The 16946-nt window shown below is 35.2% G+C and overlaps 1 pseudogene; it reads right to left on the reverse strand.

Moving 5' to 3' along the window:
• Positions 1-14916: 14916 nt before the first annotated feature.
• On the reverse strand, positions 14917-15007 carry LOC114495749 (annotated as a pseudogene).
• Positions 15008-16946: the final 1939 nt, after the last annotated feature.

Consider the following 16946-nt stretch of genomic DNA (forward strand, 5'->3'; position numbering starts at 1 on the left):
GTCCAATGAGCCAATAAAATCTTCCTAACTAGAAACCTCCTAATTAGAGTTGTGTTTGTTTCTGGTTGTTTCTTTCCTTGAGGTAAATTTACTAAAGCAATTCATAAATCTTATGTGTGCTATTTCATAAACTTCAGAACCCACATTTTTCTCATATAATACACCCCTATCAAGATACACAAATCCCATTCTTACAGAAGTAATATTATGGTTCTTTCTAGACAATCCCTCAAGAAGCCTCCTGCTTCAGAGATTTTGCACAGTATGGAGTAACTGTACTAGTGTTAAAATATCATATAAATGGAACTATGAAGTATGAACCATTTTGTATCTGTTTTTTACTGACATAATACTATTTTTGAGATTCATTCATGTTGTTGCAATTTGTTTCCTTTTACTGATAATTAGTAGTACTCTATTTTATGAATATATCATTTGTTTTCTATGCTCTTATCGACAAACATTCAGTTGTTTCCAGTCTTTGACTATTATCAGTAAAACTGCTATGAGACTTGATGCACAAATCTGAGTGAGCCTATGTTTTGTAACTGTTGTCTGTTGTCTTTGCTTGTTTCTCTTTTCTTCCTCTTTAGTTTTGGTTTTTTTTTTTACTCTTTTTCTGTTCCTTGATTTTAATTTTAAATTTTGCACGATTCCATTTTCTCTTCCTTAGAGTCTGAATTATATAGGTCTTTAAAAAAATAATTGTTTTGCAATGAATCTAAATTCCCTTTTAAATAATTCTGTACAGCTTCATGAGTAGTGTTCTTAATTTATAAGAGAGCATTCTCAATTTCTCTATAGGAGAGCAATCTTCTATCACACTGCTGTCATACTGCTTCAGGGTTAGTATCCCTAATTTGTAAGAGTATTCCCAATTTCTCCCTCCCATCTCCTATGATGTTGTTGTCATTATCTCACTTACCTATAAGCTACAATGACTTGATACATTGTTACTATTATTTTTTGAATAGATGATTATCTGTTAAATCGATTATGAAAAAAAAAAAAACAATTGCTTTACTTCACATATTACTTCAAAAAAGTCCAAACAAGAACAGAACCACAGAAATGGAGATCGTATGGAAAGTTTATCAACAGGGGAGTGGGAGGGGGAGAGAGGGGGAAAAGTTACAGAGAATAAGTAGCATAGATGGTAGGTAGAAAATAGACAGGGGGAAGGTAAGAATAGTATGAGAAATGTAGAAGCTAAAGAACTTATGACACATGGACATGAACTAAAGGGGGGGAATGTGGGTGTGCAGGGTGGAGGGGAGTGAAGAGGGGGTATGGGCAATTATAATAGCAGAATCAGCCCTGGCTGGCATAGCTCAGTGGATTGAGCGCGGGCTGTGAACCAAAATGTCGCAGGTTCAATTCCCAGCCAGGGTATATGCTTGGGTTGCAGGCCATAACCCCCATCAACCACACATTGATATTTCTCTCTCTCTCTCTCTCTCTCTCTCTGTCTCCCTCCCTTCCCTCTCTAAAAGTGAATAAATAAAACAAAATCTTTAAAAAAATAGCAGAATCAATAAAATATATTTAAAAAATAAAATAAAATAAAAATTCCATCCATTGTTAATATAATGAGAACAGTTTGCACAACATTGATGTAACCTGGTATCCAGGGAGAGTTGACTGGAATGTGCATGTGTGAACAATGACAACTTCACTGTACTAGTCAGTGGGGGTGGTATACACTGTTGAGTGAGTATGTGTACTACTTGGTTGTCACACTCAAAATAACTGAGAGAGTAGAGCAACAAATCTGCATCAAATTTTGCTTTAAGCTTGAACATTCATCCCTGGAAACTGTTTAGATGATTCAGAAGGCCGCAGCTATGGGCAACTGGTGATTGGTAGCTTCATTATGACGATATGCCGATTCATGCATCCCATGTCATGTAGAGGTTTTGGTGAAACATCAAATCAGCCAGGTGATTCACACCCCTTACAGTACAGATTTAGTGCCCAGCAACTTCTGGCTTTTCCCAAAACGTAAATCACTTAGGAAGGGAAGAGATTTTAGACAGTCTATGAGATTCAGGAAAATATGATGGGGTGGCTGGTGGCAATTGGGAGAACTGTGTGAGGTCCCAAGGTGCCTACTTTGAAGGGGACTGAAATGTCATTGTTCTATGTATAATGTTTCCTATATCCTGTATCTTCTTCAATAAATGTCTCTATTTTTCATATTACATGACTGGATACTTTCTGGACAGGCCTCATAATTTCTTCCTTTATGTTAATCCAAGCTTCTGACCTATTTCTTCCTTCTCCCTGAAGAACTTCTTTTCACATTGTTTGCAAGGCAGGTATACTGGCAACAAATTTTCTGAATATTTGTTTATCTGCAAGTCTATTTTTCCTTCACTTTTGAAGGATCAATTTGCTGGATACAAATTTCTAGGTTAGTAAGGTTTTTTCATTTAATACTTTAAATATTTCACTCTACTCTCTTCTTGTCTGCATGGTTTCTAAGGAGAAGTAGAATATAATTCTTATCTTTGTTTCTCTATATGTAAGGCATTTCTCCCCCTTAGCTTCTTTCATTATTTTTCTTTTCCTGAGTTTTTATAGCTTAAATATGGTATGCCTAAGTGTAGTTATTTAGTCATTTATCTTGCTAGTGTTCTGTGAGTTTCCTGGATTTGTTGTTAATTTTGGGAAATTATCATTAACATACATTAACATTAATTTGGTGAAATTATCAGTCATCACTCTTCCTTTTTCTTTTTATTCTCCTTCTCCATAGTGGATATTGCTACTACCCCTATGTTATACCTTTTGTATTCATCAAACAGTCTTTGGATATTCTTTTATTTTTTGTTTGTGTGATTTTTTTCTAGTTTTTGTTCTGTTTGTTTTTTGTTTTATGAGGATCTCAGAAATTTTTTTATCAGCTATGTCTAGTCTACAAATAAGCTCATCAAAGGCACTTTTAATTTCTGTTAGTTTTTTTTAATCTCTAGCATTTCATTTTGATTTTTTTCTTAGTATTTCCATCTCTCTACTTACATTGCCCATCTGTTCTTGCATGGTGTCTACTTGATCTATTAGATACTTTAGCATATTAGTCATAATTATTTTAAATTCATCATCTGATAATTCCAACATCCCTGCTATCTCTGATTCTGAAACTTGCTCCTTTCTTCAAGTTCTATTTGCCCTTTGCTATGCCTTGTAATATTTTTGATAGCTGAAAATAATCTACCAAGTAAAAGGAACTGCTGTAAATAGATCTTTATTATACACACATATATTATTACACACCATAGGTAATGTGGTGGTGAGGCACAGGTGAAGGAGAAGCATGCTGTACTCCTATGACCAGTTCTCAGTCTTTTAGTGAGACTATGCTTCTGGACTATAAACTGCACACTTCATAATGTATTACTCAGTTTTTTTCCCTCCCCTTGTAGCTGGGCAAGATGGCCAGAGTGGGCTGGAATTGAGTATTTCCTTTCTTCTACATAGAAGGCTAGAGTCCTCCATCTCCAAGTGAGTTAGGCTCTAATAATACTCCCAGCAGATTAGGCTAAGTAATTAGTAATTAGGCTAGAGTAGGCTAAGTAATTTCCTTTAAGGGCAAGCTTGTTAAGGACAGAGTGCACTGGCATATTTCAAAATGATTTCTTTTCCTTTATTCTGCTGGAAATTCAAGGGGACTTTCCTCCAACATTTATATGAGAACCTAGGCAGGCTCTTGAAGATAAATCTCATAATAATGTATGGGTCTTCATATGAGTGGGTATCCTTGGAATATTTTTTTAAAGATTTTATTTATTTCTTTTCAGATAGAGGGGAAGGGAGGGAGAATGGGAAGGAGAGAAACATTGATGTGTGAGAGAAACACTGATCAGTTGACTCTTGATCAGTTGACCCTCACTGGGGACCTGGCCCACAACCCAGACATGTGCCCTGATCAGGCATAGAACTGATGACCCTTTGCCTTATGGGATGATGCCCAGCCCACTGAGCCATGCCAGTCAGGGCATATCCCTGGAAATTTTTACTCACAAACTTGTTCACACTTATCATCCAGCAATTTGATTAGAATTCATGCCCAGGATTTTCCTTCCCTGGCACTGGTTTCCCCTTCACAGCAATTTTTGCTCATGAGTCTCTATTTGGAAAGCTGCAACTCCCTGACTTTGCTTCTCTGTCTCTCCAATCTCAGGGGCCACAATTTGCCCTGTGTTCTCTACTGTCTAATGGATCCAAGAGGAGTTGTTGATTTTTCAGTCTGTTTAGCTTTTTGCTTCAGTTAGGACAGTGTGACAACTTCCAAGTTCCTTACATGCAGAACTGGAAACCAGAAATGTCAAAAAACTTTTCATCAAATAGTTTTTTAGGTAACCTCTTGAGTGTGCTATCATTCTCAGGAGGTACTAGGATCCAAGGTGAAATAAATATAATATAAAAATACTAATTTGATTTCTTATTCAGAAATGATTTTATCTTTAATATAACTGGTACTGAGATTAAGGTTTAGAAATGTAATTATAAACAAATTCTCTTTTTGTTGTCTATTGTTCTTCTAAATATACTCTGAATAGCCAGTTCCTCTCTTGTACAGAATAAAAACCTGGGTGAGCTTCATGACTTTTATAGCCACTCTAAGATTTAAAAATAAAACCCTATTGAAGTTGCAAAATAATCAATTCAGAAATTAAAATGAGAAGCATTGTTGCTTGAAACACTTATATTCGATTTAACACAAATGCTGTGTCAGTGTCCTCCCACCTTTAGTTCTACTGTACCTGGGAAGTCCCAAGGCTAAAGATGAAATTAGATGAGCTGTCTCCTCTCTCTCCATAGATTTTGACTCCCCATTATCTCTCTATATTTAATATCTGGCCTTTTCATATTTGGAGGACAAAGAGTCCAGGACAAAACAGCATATGAAGGCTTCTACTTTTCTGATAGTGTCGTTAGCTAGTTTGTCTTTTCTCTTAATATATCAGACATTCAAAATTTAATCACACTTTTTGGGGGTTGTTTTAGAATTTTTTCCATTTGAGACTTTCATCCATATTTCAGGGGTTCTCTTATTTGTGGTACCCTTGAAGAAGGTGATGCTTTCTCTTTTTGGCTTAAACTTTATAAGTCCTTCTGCAATTCCTGCACCTCTAGTAATATCTCTAGGATTTTCCTCCTGTACATTAATTAAACTATTTAAATTGCCCTCCTTTTGTGGGATCAAAGATATGCCCCAAATTTATTTTTTTTCTTGTTTGTGACTCAAATCTGGACCATGGAAACCACTCATACTTTCAATTTAATATTTTTGGACTTGAATACTTTAAAAAATGTAGTCTTCCTCTCTGCAAAATATATATTTTTATTCAATCTTTTCTTTCATTTAGAATTTGATGTAAATCACACACTTATCCACTGGATACTGCCCACCCCACAGAATATATATATTAAGGTCTCATAGGAGGTTTTCTTTTCAGAATTCTATTTCCTGAGCTAATGGCATAAGTCAGAAATCTGTCACTCTTCCTTCTTAAGAAGGGTAAGATTCATAGAACAGCTCTATTCAATGAATTCATTTTAAAAATCCTTCTGTGACCCAATTCCTAGTCCTAATCTTTTTGCATTTATTTGTTGTTGGTGGGAGGTTTAGCAGTTTGGGGGTAATTTCTTTAAGATTTTGCCTCACAGTGTGACATGTCACTTTGGACTACAAGTGTCTATTGTTTTTTCTTGGCCCTTAAACGAAAACTTCCAGGTAACACAGTGTTACATCCAATTACATCCACTTTCCTCTTGGCATTGCCACATACTGTATTTCTCCATACCTTCTCTTTTTTGTGGAATAAGTCAATTGATTCCTTTACTTATTTGTGTAAAGAAAATTGAGTGTATTCTTGTTATGGTTTTATTTTACCTTATAATATTGAAAATATTCTTGCAACACACAAGGTTGTTTAGTCACATTTTCTTCCAAACACATTTTCCCAGCTGTTATGTGGTGTAATTCAAGTCTCATTTCTACCCTTTGTAAAGTTGCAGTCAGAACATGATGGTATATGAGGAAGAGGAATAAAGAGAGAATAGAAACATTTCCTTTCCTTTTTATTCCAATCAGAAAACATTTCTGGTATTCTCCAGGGTTTTTAATCATGAATTTTTAATATTTTAACAACTAAATTATATGTTACTGTTTTCTACTTTCCACTTCTATGTGGTTAAATTAATAGAATTCCTTCTCCTGGTTTATCACTCTATTTGTGCCAGTTACCCACCTGGTTTTAGAAGTCTGTCTTATTCCACAGAGAAGCAAAACCTTCCCTTGGTAGTCTACCCACTCTGGGAAGGACAGTTACAACAGAAGCTAAGAGTGGACAACCAAGAGCCCTATTCAAGGGTCAACATCTGATTTTTACCTAATTTAGTATTGTTTAAGCCTCCCCACTTACACCTCACTCTGATAACAATAGTTTTGTTAGTTTGGTTTTACTGTCTGGATAAACTTCTCCCATTTTGTTCTTAGGCTCCAGTCAGAATCCTGATTTATAGAACACTGGGTTTTAGGGCTGCAATTCAATAACACATTGAATATATATATATATATATATATATATATATATATAATTTTTATGCATTTAATATATTTTATATGTATATATTATATATAACTAATTAAACATTTATTTTATAATAAAAGTAACAGATCCTGAAAGAATTGAGGTTTCATCAAGTCCAGGCTAGAAAAATATCAGTTGTCCTTACTCACAGGCAAATAATATTTTTATTCCACATTTTTGATGGTTTCATCTGTTTGTGCCCACCATCTTGACTGGTCTAGGTTTTTATTTCACACTGTTTCAGATTCTCAGGCCACAGTTTTCATGACCTGCTTTTGATGTTACAGATCTCAGGTTATGTCTTAATTGTCACACTTTTTCTTTCTTGTACATTAAAATTTGTTCTGAAGCCATTCTCACTACACTTACCCCCTGAATTCATGTTAGTGACATTCTGTGCACATCTCTCTGTCTCCTTCTCTACCAGTCAATGGAAAGCTCTGACTGCAATACTGTGTTCAGTTGACTTACCCTCTCCCATGGCTCTGCCTGGCCACTGGTGTCCTAGACACTAGTGCTTGGTCTCTTCGACTTCACCTGTCACTTCATTACACACACATCGTTGATCGTACACTAGAAAAATCACAGGAGATTTTGTCAAGCAGTAGGTTGTGTTTATGAATTATGCACAAGGATAGGCTTGCCAGATGAAATACAGAATGCTCAGTTAAAATTTCTTTTTATATAAACATGCTACAAAAAAATTCATTGCTTTTTTGAAATTCAAATATGATTGGGCATTCTGTATATTTATTTGGTAAGTCAGGAAACCCTACAAAGATAGCACTCACATTAACCATTTTTATCTTAATATAATCACATTGCATAATTTTCTTCATTCTTCCCTAAATTTTATTATATCAAATTCTGTGTAATTTTATTAGATTTAGTTCCTATGAACTTTCTCCATCCTGTTTACATGTTTACTATTGCACAAATAACTCCAAGGGATTTGACTCTGGAAAACAAATAACCTGACTACTGAGCTGACATAATTTCTTTTCCTAAACACTCTCCTATTTGTTTATGGCCTAGTATGCAATTAATTATTTACACCCTAGATATCTTATTGCTTTGAGTTTTGTCTCTGCATCACTTTAGAGTCCCAGCAGAAAACAAATGGAAGAATCAAATCATTAAGTAAACATAATTTTAATAAAAAAGACTTTTACAAAAGATTAAGTCTGGGTTATGAGACCCAAGAATTGCAAAGTCCCCAGGGACTAACCAAGACTAACTTTTGTTAACATTCCTAGACCTGAAGAGGGCAGTGTAGCCAAGAAGCTAGTAAAAGCTATAGCACTGGAAGAGAAGCCACCCAAAAGGAGAAGCACTCATGGTTAAGGAAAGTATTTTTTGCTCAAACTGTGACATGACAGCAAGAGAGTTGAGAGGACAATTAACTCTGAACTCAATCTTCTCATCTCAGGACAACTGTGTCCCCCATTATCCAATCTCATCAGGAAAGCAGCAGGCAGGGGAGCTTAAGAGATGAAGATCACAGAGGTCAACACAAAGAGGGTAGACAATGAACATGAAAAATAACTGGCTCAAAACAATCAAAGAAATATTTTTAAATTTGAATATTTAAATATATTCACAAAAAGCATAAGGAAAACATTTTCCAATCTTAAATATTTACTTCTAGAGGTACAATAAATAATGTTACTTTTCATGGAATAGTGAGTTCATTAGACATTTAGTTAAGACCTGTTTCACAAATTTCTTGTTCATCATTGTAGAATTAATGGTTGGGAAAAATACTATCTTTTAAAAGATGTGTTGAATGATAAAATTCAATAGTGTTGCCTGGGGAGGTATATAAATTAACAGCTTTGGATATTGTTGATGGAAGTGTAATTTTGTACAATCTTTGTGAAGAACAATTTGACACATCGCATCAAAAAATTTAATGCGTCTAGGCCATATTCCAAAAGTAAATGTGTAGGAATTTTTTTAAGGAAATTACCAGACAAGTATATCTGGTGCATATGATATAAACATGTATATATGAGAAAATTTATTAATGATTACAAAACTTGGAAGCAAATTAATATGTTAATAGATTATTTAAATAAATTTTTTAACATTTTAAAAAACCTTTTAACTATAATAAAATATAATTTTAAATGACATATATAATTAGGAGCATAGGTCCATATAATTGCTATAGTTTTTTTAATAATCTATATTTTATAAATTTTGTTCATAATAAAAAAAATTGAAAGCAAAAGATTTTTTGATATAACATTTAAAGATTATGGGAGTGGACAAGAGATCTCTAACTGATTACAGGGATACAAATATCTTCAATTACATTGACTCTTCAAAACTTATATTCATAAATAGTTTAATAACACTATAAAATGCTAATCTTAGTAATGAGCACACCATGACACTAACTTATAGTAAATCATTAATGTAGACTGTCTCCAAAACTGAAGAAGTAGATTCAGGAAATCATAAAGAAAATAAAGGGTGCCAGAAAGAAAACAAAATATGTAAAAAAACTGGAAAGAGTGAGGGATCATAATTCTGAATGCATTCTATTCTACAATGTTACTAATAGAAATTCTTAAATTTGCTGAATTTCTAAGCATCTTCTCCCAAGACTCAATATAGTTTTCTATCTTGCTATAGGTACATTAACTACAGACAAGCAGTGAAAAAGTAACACTCTATTCTCCTTCTACATTTCCAAATTAAAATTTAGTTATAATAATGTTTAAAAAATGCTATTGCTTTAGATCTTGGGTTTCTGTGGTAAGAATCTAGGATGCCATTTGCATTAAAATTTGGCTTCCCACTGCCTTAGCATGCTGTCATTTTAGATGTCAACTAGATTCTTTTTTGTTCTTTTTTACCAAAACATTTCTTCCTTCCTTTCTTCCTTCCTTTCCTTCCTTTCCTTCCTCCCTCCCTCCCTCCTTCCCTCCTTCCTTCCTTCCTTCCTCCTCCCTTTCTTTTCTTTTCTTTCTTTTCTTTCCTTCCTTCCTTCCTTCCTTCCTTCCTTCCTTCCTTCCTTCCTCCCTTCCTTCCTCCCTCCCTTCCTCCCTTCCTTCCTTCCTTTCATGTTGTTAAAGTACAGCTATCTACATGTTCCCCCCACCACTCCCATCAACCTATACATCCTCATCTCCAACCCTTGATCCTACCCCGCTTTGGCTTTTCTCAATGTGTTCTTTATACATGTTCCTTAAGGACATTTCCCTTTTTTTCCCCATTATCCCTTTTCACCTTCTCTCTGATTACTGTCAGTCTGTTCTTTATTTCAATGTTTCCAATTCCATTTTCCTCACTTGTTTGTTTTGTTCATTAAATTCCACTTATAGATGGGATCATATGGCATTTCTCTTTCACCAACTGTCTTATTTCACTTAGCAGAATGCTGTCCAGATCTATCCACACTGTCACAAAGGGTAGGAGCTCCTTATTTCTTTCTGCTGCATAGTATTCCACCATGAAAATGTACCATAGTTTTTTGATTCATTCACTTACTGATGGAAATTTAGGTTTCTTCCAACACTTGCCTATTCTAAATTGTGCTGCTATGGACATTGGGGTACATAGGTTCTCTTGAATTGGTGCTTCAGGATTCTTAGGCTATAATCCCAGCACTGGAATTTCTGGGTCAAAAGGCAGTTTCCTTTTTATTTTTCTGAGGAAATTCCACACTGTTTTCCACAGTGGCTGTGTTACAGAACACACAACAAGGGGGGCCTGGGATGATATACTATTATTGAAAGAAGGCCCCGGGTCTGTTATGTCCGCCGCCAGAGGAAAGACGTCTCTCAATGCCAGAGATTTGTGAAAAGGAAAGGAAACGTTTATTTAATGCTATATACAAACTTAAAGTAGTGACCTAATGTCTTCACCAAAATCCCAAAGTCCCTTAAAACACCCACAAACACACAGTCCTTCCTTCCTTCCCCCTTTGCCCAGTCCAGAGTACCGTATCTCAGGGAAGGAAATAGAAGTCCATGGCTTAGGTAGTCCTCTGGTTCTTCTCAGTTAGTACTCCCTCTCGACTGGGAGACCTCCCTGGGTTCCCGGCACCCTCAGCTGAGTCACCGGGATCTCTGCTAAAACCAGGTGGTGGTTCCCCCTTCTAAAGCTGTGGGGGCCCCACTCTGCCAGGCCGAGTGGTTCTCTTCTCAGGGCTGCAGGAGTCTACACTCCGTCAAGTCCGCGTGCTTCTCCTTCTCCTCTCAGGGCCAAAGGAGTCTTCACTCTGCCAAAGCTGTGGGGTTCTCTCCTGCAGGGCTGCGCATAACTCCCCCCACCCAATGGCTGCTGCGTCTCGGTTTAAATCCCGGTGCCAATCTTCCTCTGCAGCCCCATTTCCGGCTCCTCTCACAATTGGCTACAGCTGCCAGATTCTGGGCAGGTGTGGCCCTGTGGTGTGGAGCCAACTATCTCCAGGCTCTTCTGGATCTTATTACAGATCTCTATTTGAGGCTACCCTCTTGGCTGCACCCTGTTACACTCTCACAATTGGCTACAGCTGCCAGATTCCGGGCAGGTGTGGCCCTGTGGTGTGGAGCCAATTATCTCCAGGCTCTTCTGGATCTTATTACAGATCCCTATTTGAGGCTACCCTCTTGGCTGCACTCTGTTACAGCTGCAACAGTCTGCATTCCCACCAACAGTACACTATGGTTCCCTTTTCTCCACAACCTCACCAGCATTTGTTGTTTGTTGATTTTGTTATGATGGACATTCTGACTGGTGTGAAGTGGTATCTCATTGTGGTTTTAATTTGCATCTCTCTAATGGCTAATGGTGCTGAGCATCCTTTCATATGTCTCTGGACCCTCTGTATGTCCTCTTTGGAGAAGTGTCTGTTCAGGTCCTTTGCTCATTTTTTAATTGGGTCTTTGTCTTCCTGGAGTGGAGTCATGTGAGTTTTTTATATTTTTGCAGGTCAAAACTTTTTCCAAAGTATCATTTTGCAAATATACTTTCCCATACAGTTGGTTCCCTTTTCATTTCACTGTTCTCTTTAGCTGTGCAAAAGCCTTTTATTTTGATGAAGTCCCATTTGTTTATTCTTTCTTTTATGTCTCGTGCTTTAGCGGACATATTGGTGAAAATATTGCTGCATGGGATATCTGAGATTTTCCTGCCTATATTCTCCTCTAGGACTTTTATGGTGTCATGACTTATATTTCATTATTTTATCCATCTTGAGGTTTTTTGTGTGTGGGTGTGTGTTGTGTAAGTTGGTGGTCCAGTTTCACTTTTTTGCTTGTTGCTGTCCATATTTCCAAACACCGCTTGCTGGACAGGCTTATTTTTACTCCATTATATGCTCTGCCATTTTCATTGAATATTAATTGACCATAGAGACTTGGGTTTATTTCTGGACTCTCTATTCTGTCCCATTAATCTATGTGTCTGTTCTTATGCTAGTACCAGATTGTTTTCATTACTATGGCCTTGTACTATAGTTTGATGTCAGGTATTGTGACCCCTCCTACTTTGTTCTTCTTTCTTGAAATTGCTGCAAGCATTAGGGGTCATTTATGGTTCTATATAAGTTATTGAAATATTCTCTCTATATCTGAGAAATATGTCACTGATATTTTAATAGGCATTGCATTGAATCTATAAATTGATTTGGATAGTATAGACATTTTGATGATATCAATTCTTCCAATCTGTGAACACAGCATATACTTCCATTTGTTTGTGTCTTTCTTAATTTCAGCATTGTGTAATTTTCTGAGTAGAGGTCTTTCATCTCTTTGGTAAGGTTTGTACTTTATTTTTCTTGTTGCTATACTAAATGGAATTTTTCTCCTGAGTTCTCTTTCTGATATTTCATTGTTGGTGTACAAAAATGCCTCCAAATGCTGAATATTGTCTCTGTATCCTGCTGCTTTGTGAAATTCACTTAATAGGTCAAATAGTTTTTTTGGTGGAGTCTATAGGATTTTCTATGTACACTATCATGTCATCTTCAAACAATGACAGTTTTGCTTCCTTCCTTCCAATTTCTATGCCTTTTATTTATTTTTCTTGTCTGATCACTGTGGCCTGGACTTCTGATACTATGTTGTATAGAAGTGGTGAAAGTGGACATCCTTGTCTTGTTCCTGATCTTAGTGGTAAAGCTTTTAGGTTTTGTGCATTGAGTATTATGTTGGCTGTAGGTTTCTCATATATGGCCTTTATTATATTGAGGAATACTCCCTCTATTCCCACTTGGCTGAGTGTTTTGATCATAAATGGGTGCTGCACCTTATCAAATGCTTTTTCCGCATCTATTGATATGCTCATATGATTTTTTATTTTGCTTTTGTTTATGTGATGTATTTTGTTTATTGATTTGTGGATATTGTACCACCCTTGCATCCCTGGGATGAATCTCACTTGATCATGATGTATGATCTTTTTACTATATTGCTGGACATGGTTTGCCAATATTTTGTTGAGGAATCTAGTGTCTGTTTTCTGAGGCCAGTGATATTGGCTTGTAGTTTTCTTTCTTTCTTGTATCTTTAGCTGGTTTTGGGATTAGGATGATCCTAACAGCTGGCTTCATAAAAAGAGTTTGGGACTCTTCCCTCTTGTTGGAATTTTTGGAAGAGTCTGAGCAGGATAGGGGCTAGCTCTTCTTTAAATGTTTTGTAAAATTCTGTGAAACCATCTAGTCCGGGACTTTTGTGTGCTGGGAGTTTTTTGATTACTGCTTTGATTTCACCAGCTGTTATTGGTCTGTTCAGGCTTTCTCCTTCTTCTTCATTCAGTTTTGGAAGATTATGTTTTTCTAGAAATTTGTTCTTTTCACTCAGGTTTCCAAATTTCTTGGTATATATTTGTCCATAGTGATTTCTTACAATCCTTTGCATTTCTGTGGTATTAGTTGTAATCTCTCCTCTTTTATTTCTGATTTTGCTTATTTGAGTCCTCTCTCTTTTTTCTTGATGAATCTGCTTAAAAGCGTGTTGATTTTACTTATCCTTTCAAAGAACCAGTTCCTGGATTTATTGATCCTTTGAATTGTTCTTTTAGTCTCAATGTCATTTAATTCTGCTCCAATCTTAGTTATTTCCTTCCTTCTACTCACTCTGGGCTTTGTTTATTGTTGTTTCTCTAGTTCATGTAGATGTAGAGTTAGGTTGTTTACTTGAAATGTTTCTATCTTTTTTAGGGAAGCCTGTATAACTATGAACTTCCCTCTCAGGACTGCCTTCACTGTGTCCCATAAGTTTTGGAATGTTGTATGTTCATTTTCATTTGTTTCCTAAACAAGCAAATTTTGTACATCTATAAAATATGATGCTGTCAAAATGATATTGATTTTATCATGGATTTGCTCTATATGTTTTAATTAAAAAATATGAAGTATTAGAATATAACACATGACTTCACTTATACAGTGCCTTTTCCCAAATGTCACAGAAATGAATCAGAGTACATAACCTTTGCATTTAGTTTCTTTCACTTAAAATAATACTTCTGAGATTCATTCATACTTTTGCATATTTAAGTAATTTGTTCACTTTTATTGCTGATTAATATTCCATTATATGGCTATATCACAACTTGTTTATTCTATGTATAGTGAATGGATGTTTGAGTTCTTTCCAGCTTAAGAGTATTTTAAATCAAGCTGCTGTAAATAGTCATATACAGATTTTTGTTCAGGCAAGCCCATACCTGTCTCAATAAATACCTAAGAGTAGAATGTCTAGATCATACAATCAGCATATATGGAATTTTATTTTATAAAATACTCTATTCAAAGTAGCTGTACCCTTTTGCATTTCCATAAGCAATATATGAGAGTTACAGTTTATTTCTGAATAGTTACAAAGAGCATTGATTACTCATCATATATTGATAATATAATACAACTATTTCTAATTTGATTATAAAATACTTTTTATGGCAAGAAACCTTTGGCGACTCATGTTGAGAGAAAATCCTATAAAAGCCATTGATATGTGTTGTTTTAATATGCTAAAGTACAACAATAATAATAGAAAGATCAGCAAATAAAACAATATCAGGGCAATTTTTACATTTCAAATTAGTAATAATTTTTGTATTAGTGATTTCTATTCATCAAACCTTGATAGTTAATGTCTGATACTCAATCCACTGCTAGCTGTGTCACAGAGACACACACAAATATATCTTATTGTAGATAACAAAAAATAAACAAAAACTTTTCCCCTGGATCTTGTTCTCCATCCGGGATTCAATGCTTCTCTGATTATAGGACTTCTCAGTTGTTGATTTCTGTCTTTCTGTTTCTCTTTCTTTCAGTATCAGGGAGCACAGCTAAACTCAAGAATATTTTCTTCTTATTAATTTTTTTCCTTCCTAAACTTTTCAATTAGCAATAATTGCACCTTGGATAAACCTCATTGACTATAATACTGCCACTGCACAAAGTTCTTTCCTAAACTTTTATTATAAAATATTCTTCACTGCATTATTGGCATCTGCTTTATCTCCATTTTTCATTTCAATTTCTGTTTTTCTTTTGTTAATTAGTCCTCACAAAATTGACTCAAAATTCTCACACACTGAAAATGGAAATTTTATGCTAAGGTGCTATATGCTGAAATATGCGGTTAAATATTATTCTATACTGCCATGCCTTACAGGATACAGTTCAATTCCAAAGTGAAAAGATTACTGCAAATTGTGCAGGATTGTTTTGTTTTATTCTTACTACCTTATTCATTCAAGGAGTTGTTCTCTATGTACTCTCATCAATAAATAATTGTTGAGTTGTTTATCTTATATTTCAAGGGGAGGTATGCAGAATAAAAAAAATAACTTTGTCTCAATTATTTCAACTTCATATGGTTTCAATTCGCACTTCTGTGACTTACTCTACTTTTTACTAGGAGTTACTTTAAAATGTTTCGTGGTCCTTTCAAAGGGACTTTGAAAGGTCATTCTGCTGCTGCCTTCTTCCTCCAAGCAGAGTGTCACTCCTAATTATGGGGGGCAATGTGGTAAAAATCTTTTGTTGGAGACAGATAAAAACCATCACATGTAACCCACTATTTGCCCTCTGATCTTCAATGAATTACTGGCTGTATAAATTACTTTGACTGAGTTAGTACACTTTTTATTAGTGCCGCTCACCTCTTGTGTAGAATGCATTTGCTAACCCATTAAGTAAAATCACTTATAGATGTAAATTTTTATGACTTTCTAAATGTTAATGTATGGCTTGTTAAATGTTAAAGTGGTAAATAGCTTCTAGGATCTCATATGTACTAATTTCATTTTGTAGCCCTCAGCATTTAAAGAAAGAATTTATATTTGTCAAGCTAAGATTTTTATAAACTTGCTGCTTTTAATATATATGACCATCCAAAAAATAGGGCAATTAGAAGAAAATGTCAATGTCGCATTAAGTGGTCACTGTCACAGAATAACAAACATCCTTTTGCTAGTAGATTATGGAAGAAAATATTATGAAATATAAGAATTATGAATTTCAGCTACTGCTACAAACTGAGAATATAGTTTTCTAGGTCATATTTACCAGATCTATATTCTTCTGTATAGAACTGTTTATAATTCTTCTTCACTTAAATATTTATTGTAGGTAAGTAAGTGAATTTTTTTCTGAACTTCTCTAGCTCTTAGCACTGCTTATATCATTCATGACACAGAAGTGTAATCATAGAATAAAATAAATCAGAGCTCCAAGCATTTTTTATATCAAACCCCATGGTCATCATTGAGGGGTTGACATTAAATTTAATTCTAGATCCTTTAAAAATATGATGGTTGTTCCTAACTATTGACATGTTCTTGAAAGCTGAGGCCTAGGCATTTGTACATTTAAAAAGTGACCCAGGTTGTCCTAACATATGCCATACATTAAGAATCATTGTATCCTTAAAATGTATTATTTATAAACAGGAAAACCAGTATGCAGAATTCTAAGGTATTTACTCAATATCAAAGAACTATCAACAGCTAAAACTAAAATTAAAAGTGTGTTGGCCACCAATTTGACTCCTGAAGTAAAGGACATGTAGAGCTATCTCCAATCAAGGCTGAATTAATAGGGTACAGGAGGGTGAACATCAGTTTCCTGCCTGTACATTGATCTGATCTTCCAGGCAATGAGGTTAATAGATGGAACAGGCAAAATGACACTGATGTGCAACTATTGGGTTGGCCAAAAAGTCCATTTAGTTTTCTCTGTAAATTAAAGACACATTTTTCATTGTCACCAATAATTTTTTTGACTTAGATATTTTGAGTATGTCAGCTATCTCCCACTACTGGCTTCTAGTGAGTAGAGGCCAGGCATGTTGCTAAACATCTTGCAATGCATAAGACAACCCTATAGCAAAAAAACTA

This window comes from Phyllostomus discolor, chromosome 4 (assembly GCF_004126475.2).
Source record: "Phyllostomus discolor isolate MPI-MPIP mPhyDis1 chromosome 4, mPhyDis1.pri.v3, whole genome shotgun sequence".
Taxonomy (NCBI): domain Eukaryota; kingdom Metazoa; phylum Chordata; class Mammalia; order Chiroptera; family Phyllostomidae; genus Phyllostomus; species Phyllostomus discolor.